This window comes from Punica granatum, chromosome 1 (genome assembly GCF_007655135.1).
Source record: "Punica granatum isolate Tunisia-2019 chromosome 1, ASM765513v2, whole genome shotgun sequence".
Lineage (NCBI taxonomy): Eukaryota > Viridiplantae > Streptophyta > Magnoliopsida > Myrtales > Lythraceae > Punica > Punica granatum.
Window position 1 is genome coordinate 41,464,929 of NC_045127.1, and position 11,735 is coordinate 41,476,663.

Consider the following 11,735-nt stretch of genomic DNA (forward strand, 5'->3'; position numbering starts at 1 on the left):
CCGTTGGCCACCGCCAACCACAATGAGGTCATCGAGCTCCCAAAGGACACCGGAGGTGAACTCCCCGGAGGCAGTGTGGTGGTTGTGGCCACTCTCCCACTCCTTGTAATTTTCTTATTCACTTCTTTTCTTTTCAATTTTTTTTAGGATAAAAAGCACAAACTTCCCTTGAGGTTTTGAAAAATTACGTCCACCTCCATTTGTTGGCAAGATATGCACATAATCTTGTTTGACTTTTTTAGATCAAACGGAAAGTAAACGCAGTTATTTTTATTCATTATTATTTTCTTTTTCCCTCATATTATTGGGAATGACACCACCAAATCCAAACGAAATAAAGAGGATAGAGGAGGGAGAAATCGTCTTCAGAGGGAATGAGCAAGCACATCATTGAATTGCTTCTCTCCTTTCGGAATTGCGATCTAGGACAAGGAGAAGAGCAAACACAATTGCTTTTCTTCTGAGCAAATTGTGATCGAATTAGGGTAAGCTATTGCTTCTCTTCTGCGCCATCGAAATAAGGCAAGGAAAAGAAGATCATGATTACTCTATCAAGGGTTAATTTCATCAAATAAATTTTTAGTGTTCTCTATGTCCACTCTTGCTCATGTTTACCCAAACTTCTCAAAATTTCCATGATCGCTTTAGAGAAACCGATGACCCTGAGGAATCCCCAGTAATATGAGTGAAGAAAGGAAGAAAAAAAAAAAAAGTGGGGGAGAGTTCGTGATTCAATTACTGCAACTTCCGTTTTTTGACTATTAACAAAAAAAAGTAGGCAAGGTACCTTTTCTTTTTTAATTTGCCCATTTCTTTAAGTATCAGCTTAACTCGATTACAACTTACAAGATGCTTCAATTTGAGAAAATTTAGGGTTAGAATACAGCTGTGAATATATCGGATACTTTTTTTTCTTTCTAATTTATTAGTACAGAGTAGACATAGGTCAGCAAAGAATTGCCACAGGTAAAATAAAGTGGTAAGCAGCCTACTCACATTTTATTAAAACATTTCAATCAATCAATTATTACATACATATATATATATATATATATAATGAAATACAGGATGTGATTGCGTCACATTACCGAAATTTTACAACCTAAGATTCATCGTCTTTTCAGTGCTTGGAAAATTAATATCTTTAATGAAATTATCACCACGCTTAATTATTATTTAAAAAATCGAAAAGACTTCTTAATTTGTGAATAGAAAAATTTTGGGTGAATTTATAGTATTAAAATTTTAGGAAAGAGATTCAACTAAAAAAATTTAAAGAGATGATTGCCCATTTAATCCGAGAAATTCTTATATATAATGAATATATCAAACTAATATTACAAATTAATAAGAATTTATCGATTTCTCTTTATTTTTAAAAGTAACACAAAAAAATTTACTATAAACAAAAGATATATATTTTTGTATAATTAGTGTTACAGTGCCATGTGATATACGGATACATTCGGTCTATCCCTAGCAGAAGACTCTACTTGGAAAGGTGGTGCAAGAGTTGGATCGCCAACCGGAGGTCATGCGTTGGGTGTGCCGCTAAAACCCTTTCATTTCTGTTTCCCAGTGGCGTATTGAGATGGTCTTTTTCTCTCTCGCTTTTCTGTATTTAATTAATTTAATTATATGATTATTTATTCAATTATAAATAAATTTAATTATATTAATTATTTATTCAATTAAAAAAAGGACAAAGAAGACGTGAACCTCCGATGGAATCTTTCACACGCGGCGCATTGAGATGGTCGCTTTTCAGAACAGACGGCGGCAAAATCTTACGAGACTTGCGGCGGAGATTAGTATGTGGCAATCCCTTTTGGTTTTCTTGATAGGTTAAAAAAAAAAAGCAATTCCTTTCGGTTGTTTTGCCCTTTTGTTGTACCTACTACAACCAAATTACCTTTCTATGTACCCACTACACCCTTTCTATGTACCCACTGCACCCTAATTACCTTTCTATGCAAAAAAAAAAAAAAAAACACCTACTTCACTTTCGACTGCACCTTTTCAATTTGCTACTTTCTAATTCTAAGACTATGCCCAGCGGCAGGGTCTCTCCCCCTGGGAGAGAAGTCACGTGACGTTTTCCTTCCCTCCGACCCCAGTTGGGGTGTATCTTAAATGAGAGACCTAAATGAGCTGCTATAGCATGGCTACAGTGGACATTACGCGGCAACAACTTTAATCATTTTCAACTTAACTTTTTCATTTTTAAATCTGACCGTTGGGGTAATGTAGGACATATAGTCAAAAGCTATAGGTCCATGACCAATTGGTTTTTCTTTTTTTTTTTAAATATGTATGTAGCATCCAACGAAGAGACTCAAAAATAGAAATGGTCGTTGAAATGACGAGTCTTTCTTTTTTGTCAAATGTGTCTCTAAATGATATGGTGATTATATGACGGTGATTTGCTTGCTTCAAAAATTTGAATTTAAATACCGTGAATGGATATAGTCTAATAACTATCGCTGTATTAGTTCGGATTTTCCATCGCTAGAAGATTGCGTTTGTTTTAGCTTAATTCTAAGAATAAACTATCAATTTGATCCTTGAATATTTAAATTGCCGTCAATTTAAGTCTTCAGAGAATTTTTACCATCAAAATGGTCCAATATATTCGATTTCGTTATACAAAATGGTCCAATAGTCAAATTCATTAATGGAAATCCTACGTGGAGGCTAACGTGGTTCATGGATTAAAAAAAATATTATGTCACCCCCGTAAGGAGGAGAATACAAGTTCGAATCCTGGGAATTGCACTTGTTGGGAGGGAGAATAACCTTTAATTCTCAATCTCCTTATTGGATTAGTAAGACTCCATTGGACTTCTGGAAGATACAGAAGCGAAAGAAGAAGAAAAAGAAGAGCTGTTGGGCACTGTGGAGGTTTGCTTCAATAAAAGGGGGTTCCAATTCTTCTCCTGCTTCGTATACTTCCCCTAAGAACTCGCCTTACATCTGCAACATGACTGTGAAAGAGCAGCTCGAAAGGTGATGTTTATGTTCTTTCACCTTCCCGAAAATGCAGAAAATTCGGAGATTTTCCAATCAGATGGATCGATTTGCTCCTTATTTGCGATCAAAATCTCTGATTCTTCCTCCCTGTAGTTTGGTCTTCTTTTTTCGTGCCGTAATCAGTTCCTGCAAATTGGTTTCTATGAATATGTCCTCATCCTTCTCCTTTTCTATTCCATTAAGCCAGTATCAAATCAGGTAAAAATCGAGGGGCCTAAGATCGTGGGGCTCTTGTTTAGATTTAGAATCTCACGTAGAAAAATTAAAAGGAATTAATTGGATTTATATGAAATTGAATTTCATAGCTTATCAACTCGAGTTTTTTGGTTGAAAATAAACATGAATCCATATAAGAACAGTTAAAATTTAATACCTCTGACATTGGTGAGATCACCGGAGATGCCTGAGGGGCCGGAGGCCTGAAGGGGAGACCCACTCCGCCTCCCACGTTTTTTTTCCCCCTAAATAAATTCTTTTAAAAAAAATTCTTTTAGACGTGTCATACGTTTATTGGGTTTTAGAATTTTGTGAGCCATGTCAGCCTCCATGTAAGATTTCCATTACAGTTCCATTAACGAATTTGACGTTAGGATTATTTTGTATGACAAAATTAGGAATGTTAGGCCATTTTAATGGCAAAAATTTTCAGAGGACGAAACTAATGGTAATTTAAACATTCAAGGACCAAATTAATAGTTTACTCTAATTTTAAACATTTAAAATTAAGTGCCAAAAACTTCACAATAAGTTCTCAATTAAATTTTGGCCCAAAATAAATGCTTAATCGAATTAAATAAAATAGAGTTTGGTAGAGCTAAAACTAAAAAAATGTTGAACTAACGGTTAACAATGCTTCATCTGCCATTGCAGAACTTTGGGGTGTTGTTTCAGGTATAGAGCTGGCCCAATCGCTCAACTTTAGACGAATCATTTTGGAGGTGGACTCTCAAATTATAAAAGGAAATTATTTCTGATGTTAGCATGGCGCTTCCTTCGGTTCGTAGACTTCTATTGCTTATTAAGAACTACCATGATCGTGGTTGGGTAGTGGAGATTCACAACACCTACAAAGGCTAATATGTGTACAGATTGGTTGGTTAGACATCCCTTTTCATTCCCTTTGGGATTCCACTTGTTTGATGTTATTCCGAACGGTCTAGGCACTTATTATTAGAAGATATTGTAGGAAATTCTACCCATGTTTCTATTTTGTTTAATTTAATTTTATGACTTCGGCCTCTAATTCACTGGAAAAAAAATGGGAAGTGTTGAAATTTTGAAGCTTTAAAATTATATTTACGTGATTATCCAATACTATAACTTAGAAACCAGAAGCTGGAGAATTTGACGTTTTAATTGATTTTCACCAAGAGGAATACAAGATATAATTGATCCACCGAAAAAAATACAGGATATAATTGATAAGTTTGATACCAATTCTGGGTGAGGCTAAGGAAATGCGGTAGTATTAACAGCATAAGCCCTGATGTATGTATAACCATACGCTTTTGGCGAGCTTCAACGCCTCTCCTAGGCAACATGCTCAAGCCCCTATGTTCCGTTATACACATCCTCAGAACTTATATCATTAATACCACTGACTCCCTAGAATTACCTCGGATCGAATATTTAAGCGACATTATTCTTTCTGATGTGCAGGATCCTCCTAAGAGGCAAGCATAGAGCATAATCAAATCCTTTCTGATGTGCAGGATCCTCATAAGAGGCAAGCACAGAGCATACTCAAAGTCAGCTCCTGGTATTGAAGAATTACTTCGAACTCTAAGAACCCCTTCTGTCCATAAGAGAAAAGTTTAGAAGGCCATGAAGAGAGTATTGCAGAAATATGAGTTTATTGCCCGTTCTGATCTGAAAATTACAGAAGACGAACCCGCAATTTATAGGCGGGTGTCAGTAGAAGAGGACAAACAAAGAACAGGAAACCCCCTGCTGTCATGCAGGATAGGTCAGCAATCACGGGCGCGAAAATTGCGCCGGTTACACCAAATGAAAATATTCAACGCTGCTACAATAACTGCTACAGTGACTTTGCTACAATGACAACCGACAAAATAGTGAATATTTTTAGGCTGAAGTAGTTGGATCGTGTCCGCTTTCGATTGAGTCATCGCTGCTGTTGTAATCACTACCCATGACCCTTTTGTTGACCATTTTTCTCTACTTGTCTTTTATCTTGTGCATAGCCCAATCAATGTTTTCAATGGTCAAGTCATCATCCCACCATTCACGTGCATGTGACTGTGTAGGTAGGACAGGCTGAGGCCAACTGTCGAGATCATGCAGATTTGCAGTTCCACTTGATCCTGCCTGGTCACTGGCCTAGGCTGCCTGTTGGGTTTGGTCTGCAGTAGGAGGATTGAGATCCAATTGCATGAGATTTTCTAGTTGCATGAGGGCTTCTGGATAAGGAGAATATCAATCTTGTGAGTCAGGAGGAGGGATAGAGTCAGGAAGATGCTGATCTTGAGAGGCAGGAGGAGGAGCCGGATTCTCCTCATTGTATTCTTTTAAGGCCTGCTCAAGACTAGGCCAAGTGCGCTGATAATCCCCCGGATAGTCCCAATCCATAAGAACTTGGGTTGGTGGCCATATGACCTATGGGACTACGCCATTCTTTTCACAGATAATCCGTTGGAATTCTCTGTATGCAGAGTCATTATCTAGGATATCTGTGAGCAGAGTCTGCCAGACCTCTGAAGAGTAAGTCTGTTGAAACTCTGATGGCTCTCCTTGGGCTCGAGCCTAGGCTCGAGTGCTTCTTCTCCTAGGGGGGCCAACGTACCACATCTGCTGAAACAGAACTATAACATGTCTTTCCCCATATGGCGTCGGCTTTACCCTTCTTGCTTATTCAGTGAAAAGTCCTTCCCATTGCTGAAAGTGGTTTGAACCATTCAAGGAACTTGATAAAATGAGTGTCCGAATTCCTTTCTTTAGTAGGGTAGCTGATCAAATCTCGCACAGCAGCATGACGGCCGAAAAACCTGAGCATTTCTGTTAGCTTGAATTGGATGCCAATGGTATAGCAGTGGCATGCATACCAATAGAACCATTTCATGTCTTCAGGATACGGCGCAAGTACGGAGTATCAAAATAGATGGATGTACGGGAAGTGAGGATGCATCCCGAAAGGAAGGAGAGTGAGTCCTCCATGGTATCGGAATATTCTCCATTGATACCGCCAGAGGAGGTTGCGTGCCTCAGTCTAAAACTGTTTTTCTCGTACTAGGTCATGGACTTCAAGGGGTATGTCCCCCCTTATTCTTCCAGGGCTTCTCCAATGAACACTTGCTGCTTGGTTTTGGGCTCACAGGGTTGTGAACTGCAACCTTGAGAACATGCAAATTACAGGCAAAACCTGTAGAGTCTGCCGGGTCAGTGCTTGTTCCTTCCTTGACAAGAAGTCCGCCAGCATATTGTGTTTTCCCTTGATGTGTTTAACTTCAAAGTCAAACTTAGATAACCATTCTGCCCACCTGAGCAGTTGAGGGTGAGGCAGTTGCTTCTGCTTGAACTGCAACATCTTGGGGAAGCTGGACATATCCATTTCCACCAGGAATTTGTATCATACCAGGTGGAACTCGAACTTCTTTATTCCATTCATAATCGCCAAGTTCTCCTTGAAAGTGGAGTGATAGTGTTGTTCTGACGGTTTGAACCTTCCACTCCTGTAGCAACAGATATGGTGCTTGCCATCTAATTCTTCGAGTAGGACCGCTCCCCAATATCTGTCACTTGCATCAGTCTAGAGGATCATTTTTCCCGTGGAGGGAATCTGGAGTGGAGGTAGGGACTGCAGTTGAGCCTTAAGCTCTATAATTGCTTTTGTCTGGTTTGGTCCCCACGCAGGGGCGTCATTCTTCAGCATCTTTTCCAATGGGCGAGTAAGCTTGGCTATCTTCGGAAGGAAATCTCTGAGGTAATTGACTGTGCCAAGAAACTGTTGGATCTGCTTCTTGGTAAGTAACTCCTCAAGGTACTTGAGTAGCTCCTGAGCCACATGTGGCTCTGGTTTGTACTGGCCATTGGCAAGCTGCATGCCAAGAAAATTGATCTCTCATTGACCAACTACTATTTTCTTCTCAGAGAGCATGATTCCACAGTCTTGACCAATCTCTGAGAATCTTCAGAGCAAAATGATATGGGCTTCTTCTGATGGCTAAACAGAAGGATGACATCGATGTATACAAGGGCCTGGTCCATAATAGGAGCAAAGACCCGGCACATAGCCTTCTGAAATAGCGACGGAGCTGTCTTGAGCCCAAAAGGCATGACCTTCCACTAGTAATAGGCATTTGGGATACAAAACCCAGTTTTGGGTATGTCTTCTGGATGGATCCCGAGTTGCCAAAAGCCCGCCTTTATATCAAACTTTGAAAATACCTTGGCCTTTGAAAGGCTAGAGAAAACGGTATGTTTGTTCGGTAGTGGAAATTTGTCATCCTATAGGAAGTGGTTGAGGGGCTGATAGTTGATGACCAGCCGCAGCTTTCCTCCGACTTGCTCAGACCTCTTGTTGACATAAAAGGCCTCACAAGCCCATGGTGAATCAGAGGGCTCTATGAGATCTTGTTGGAGTAACTCAGCACATTTAGTGGTGGCAAGTTTCTGATGCTTAGGGTTCATTCCTGAGTGACTGGCTTTAGTAGGATTGATGTCCTCGTTCTTCTTGAATGGCAACTTGACAAAGAACTGCTCATTTTTCCATAACGGATGAGGACACTTCTTGAGGAACTCAGAATGAGAGTCCGCACAAGAATGGTGTTTTAGCTCTTGCACCTGCTCACTAAGGATCTGCTTGACTTCATCATCCTGTGCCATGAAGAGTCGATGGGTTTGCACATACGGTTGAAAGTAGTACTTAAAACGGACTCCTTCTGGTGTCATCATGAGCTTGTTTACTTTAGTGATGATATCCCAGCCGACGACGATATCCTTCTTGGGTAGGGCTGAACCCAATACCCTAGTAATGAGATAGCATCCAGGAAAGAACTGGATCTTAAGGGGTCGGCTGATGAGATGAATGGAGAACACCTCGCTGGAGACGGTGCTTAAATGCTTGATGTGTGGCTTCCAGCATTCTGTGGGTAGTACCTTCGAGTTCATGATAGTCTGAGCAGCTCCAGTGTCAAGGAATGTAATAACCTTGATAGGTCTTGCATACTTGGATGTGAAGATTGAGACTGGAACATGATGAACTGAATTCACCAAGTTAATCCTTTCAGTATCCTCTGCTGCCATATAGCAAGTGTCTAAGTCAGACCCTAAAAAGTTAGAGTCTGAGTCAGTAAGAACTTCCAGAGCTGCTATAGAAGATGGCCCGGCTTCTTCATCCAGAGAGAAAAGGGATTCAACATCATCTTTTTCCAGTGAGATTCCTGTTGCATTTTCTAATTACTGGACAAGCCTTACTCCTTGTTTCGGGGCCCTTGGACAGTTCTTAGCGAAGTGGCCTGGTCGATTGCAGATATAGCACCTAGAGGATTTGTACTTTCTTCCAAACCTGCGCTTCTTCCTCAAGTACTTCCATTTCTTTCCAGAATATCTTCTAGACTTTGCTTTTGACATTTTCCACTTCTTATAGTGCTTCTTCTTCTTTGTTGGGTAGCTATAATCTTTCTCCCTACTTGAGCATTTGATGTACAACTTAGGCCGTTTGCAGGCCTTTTCCATTGACTTGTCTCCCTTTAGGACTTCCTTGATGGCTTGTTTCTTCATACAGGCATCTTTGAGGGCCACATGAATTTCCTGCTGGATTTCTCCAACAGTGCAATCAATAATTCTTTTGCCTCTAACCTATAGTAACCTTTCTGCTGCTCCTACTAGTGATGCAAGAGTAGAAGAGAGGAAAAGTTGCTTCAAGGAAATGTCCGCTCCGAGCTCATAAAATAGCCGTACCATATGCTTGAAGTGTAGGTTCAAATGCTTCCTTTTGTAGGAACAACACTTCTTTTCAAAGAACTCTTTTCTTTTGAGTTCTCTGAGATCTCCAGGATGTCCCACAAAATAAACATGCAGGATATGGATTGCTTCGGTAGGGCTACTTACAATGAACTGGACTTGTTCTTGGTCTGCTAGTCTAATCCACCAGTTACGTAAAGTCCCGGTAAACCGAGATACGAAATCTGTTATAATCTCATAGTTGTCACGTATTGTGAGTACTATAGTAGTGAGATAGGCCAAAAACTCCTGGATTTTGTCTGGCCATTTCGAATAGGGAATATCGTCTAAAGTAAAGACAAGGTTCCCTCTGCTGCCGCTTGTGGTGGATCCGCCATTTCAAATCTGGCATCGTCCGAATCAACTCCATCTCCCCTTCCCATCATCTTTAACAGGGGATAAGAGTCTTCTGTCTCCCATGAGTCTTCTGACTCTTTGGGAGAGGTCTCTGATTCTTCTTCTGTTATTGAGTCAGATGTTTCTTCTTTAACCACCATCTGACTTTCTTTGCATTGCTTCTTAAGAAAGGAGCTCAGAGGATTTTCCTTAAGGAAAACCATAAAGGCTCCCTGAGGATCTTCTTCTTCATCACTTTTGTTCCTCTTCTCCTTTTCTTCTTTTGGAGGCTTAGAGGCAGATGGAACTAGTTCTAGAGGGGTTTCATACACATCCTTCTTTTAATCCTAGCGTCTTCGAGTTGCCTCTGTAGTCTGTCTTGCTCTTTCCCGTATTTCCACAAGTATAGCCTTTTTAGGCTGTTGTACCTCTTGAGGAGGAGAGAACAGTGAGAGCCTTGCAGGCTTATTCCTTTCTCCAAATGGTCTCTCCAAAAAGTGGAAGAGGCTTGTGGTTGGGGAAGTTGGCGGTGATGGTGTTGGAGTCCCAGAGAGAACGCAATTTGGTTTTTGAGTTTGCGAATCTCTTCCTCCTTTTTATCCAGATCAATCTAGAAATATGAGATAGCAGGAACGTTCTGGATCTCCTTAAGTCTCTTCTGGAGTGTCCGGAGGGGTGACTGGGTCTCTTGATGGTGTCTGTTAACCTTGCCATCAAGCTGGCTGACTTTTGCCGTTAGTGAGTCCACCTTAGTCCCAATGGACGAGAGAACACGGTTTTATGAGACCGCGTTTTTAGAATGCCAATTAAGTACAACCTCCCCAAAAGTGACAAATCTGGGTCTCCTTTGCTTATCTCTCGAAGTTGGATTTGAGACTTTGAAGGCATGAGTATACCTCCCTTCGCCATCAGTAAACTGTCCCAACTGAGGGAACTGTTCATCATAACCAAGCGAGGTTGGACGGAACATACAGGCGGGAGCTGCTTGTGGAATAGCAGCGAGTTCGCCTTTTTGCTCCATCTTGTGGACAAGCCTCTCAGCAATAGAGGATGGCACCATATCCTTGAGATAGTCTTGAATTTCTTCAGGATTTTCCCACTTATGCTTTCTAACCCACTTGAGAATGGGCTTGTAGCAGGGTAGCACCTTCTTCTTCTTTAGAACGGTCGATAAACTATTGTCTGCACCCGGATCTGGATTTGGCTTGGGATCTGCTTTCTTCTGGGCCTTTTCAGTACAAGGAGGGCCTTTTCGTTTTTTCCTATAGCAAACATCACAATCACCACAGTCGCAGACATCCCAATAACAGTGTTTTCCTCCAGGTTCACGGAAGAAATACACTGGCATCCCATTACCCTTAAAAGAGTGAATAAGATGCATCTGCTTCTACACCTTCGGGTTGTCCCGCACTCCTTCTTACGCGGGCTGCATCATCATCATTGTTTGGAACATGGGGGGCGCGGATGGTTCTGGGTTCTCAATCGGACGGTGGTCAAACGAGATCACGACCTTTCCATCTGGTCTTTTTCCAAACTTGGGCTCAAAGGACTGGATCGGCTGAGCGTTTTGATGGAGACGCTCATAGTTGGTGACCCAGGTCTCTGAGAGCAACTTCGCAAGGTCTACTTTGGAGATCTGTCTGGGAACATGGACGCAAGTGGGTGCGTTCATGGAATCCACATAAATGATGAGGGCCTCCTCAGACCCTTGGAGCGAAAGATCCAGAGCATGGTTATGGACTCGGTAGGCCATCTGGTAGTGAAGGGTGGCCGCCACGGGAGAGAAAGAAGGTTGTTTAGAGAAGGCGGTATAAGGGTTTATGAGAGGAAGATCAGTAGAGGAAATCTTATCATCCTTACTGAGGTATGAAACCTCATAGAGGGCGCCAAGTTTGCTTCCGAAGGACTTCCGGAAATGAGTCTCAACAGTGGTATGGTATTGTAAGTAAAAATTGTGAAATGAAAATATAAAAGACTAGAAATACTAAGATAAAATATGTAAATAATAGACGGATATGATCAAAAGTTAGTATGATCTAATGACTGAAATTCATGTTCCGTCATAGAATACAAGTTGGGGTTTCATTGTGGAATGTACCTTAAGTTTTACTTGTCTAAAAAAAATTTGAAGTTCTAGAATTATATTTACATAATTGTCCAATATTATGGTTTTCTTTCAATTTTGACCCAGTCTCATATTAATTTATTTACATTTAAAAGATGAATTTTTTTTTTTGAAAATTAAATGAAATCCCAATAAAGAATCATGAATTCTCGATCAAAAGTGTTGGCTTTGGCCTAGCCACCACTAGCCTAGAGAGATTGTCCCCGAACCTAAATGTCACAAACAATCTCGTGTTGGCAGCAGTTGTCGACATTGGAGCGACCAACACTCAAAATCCCCGAAA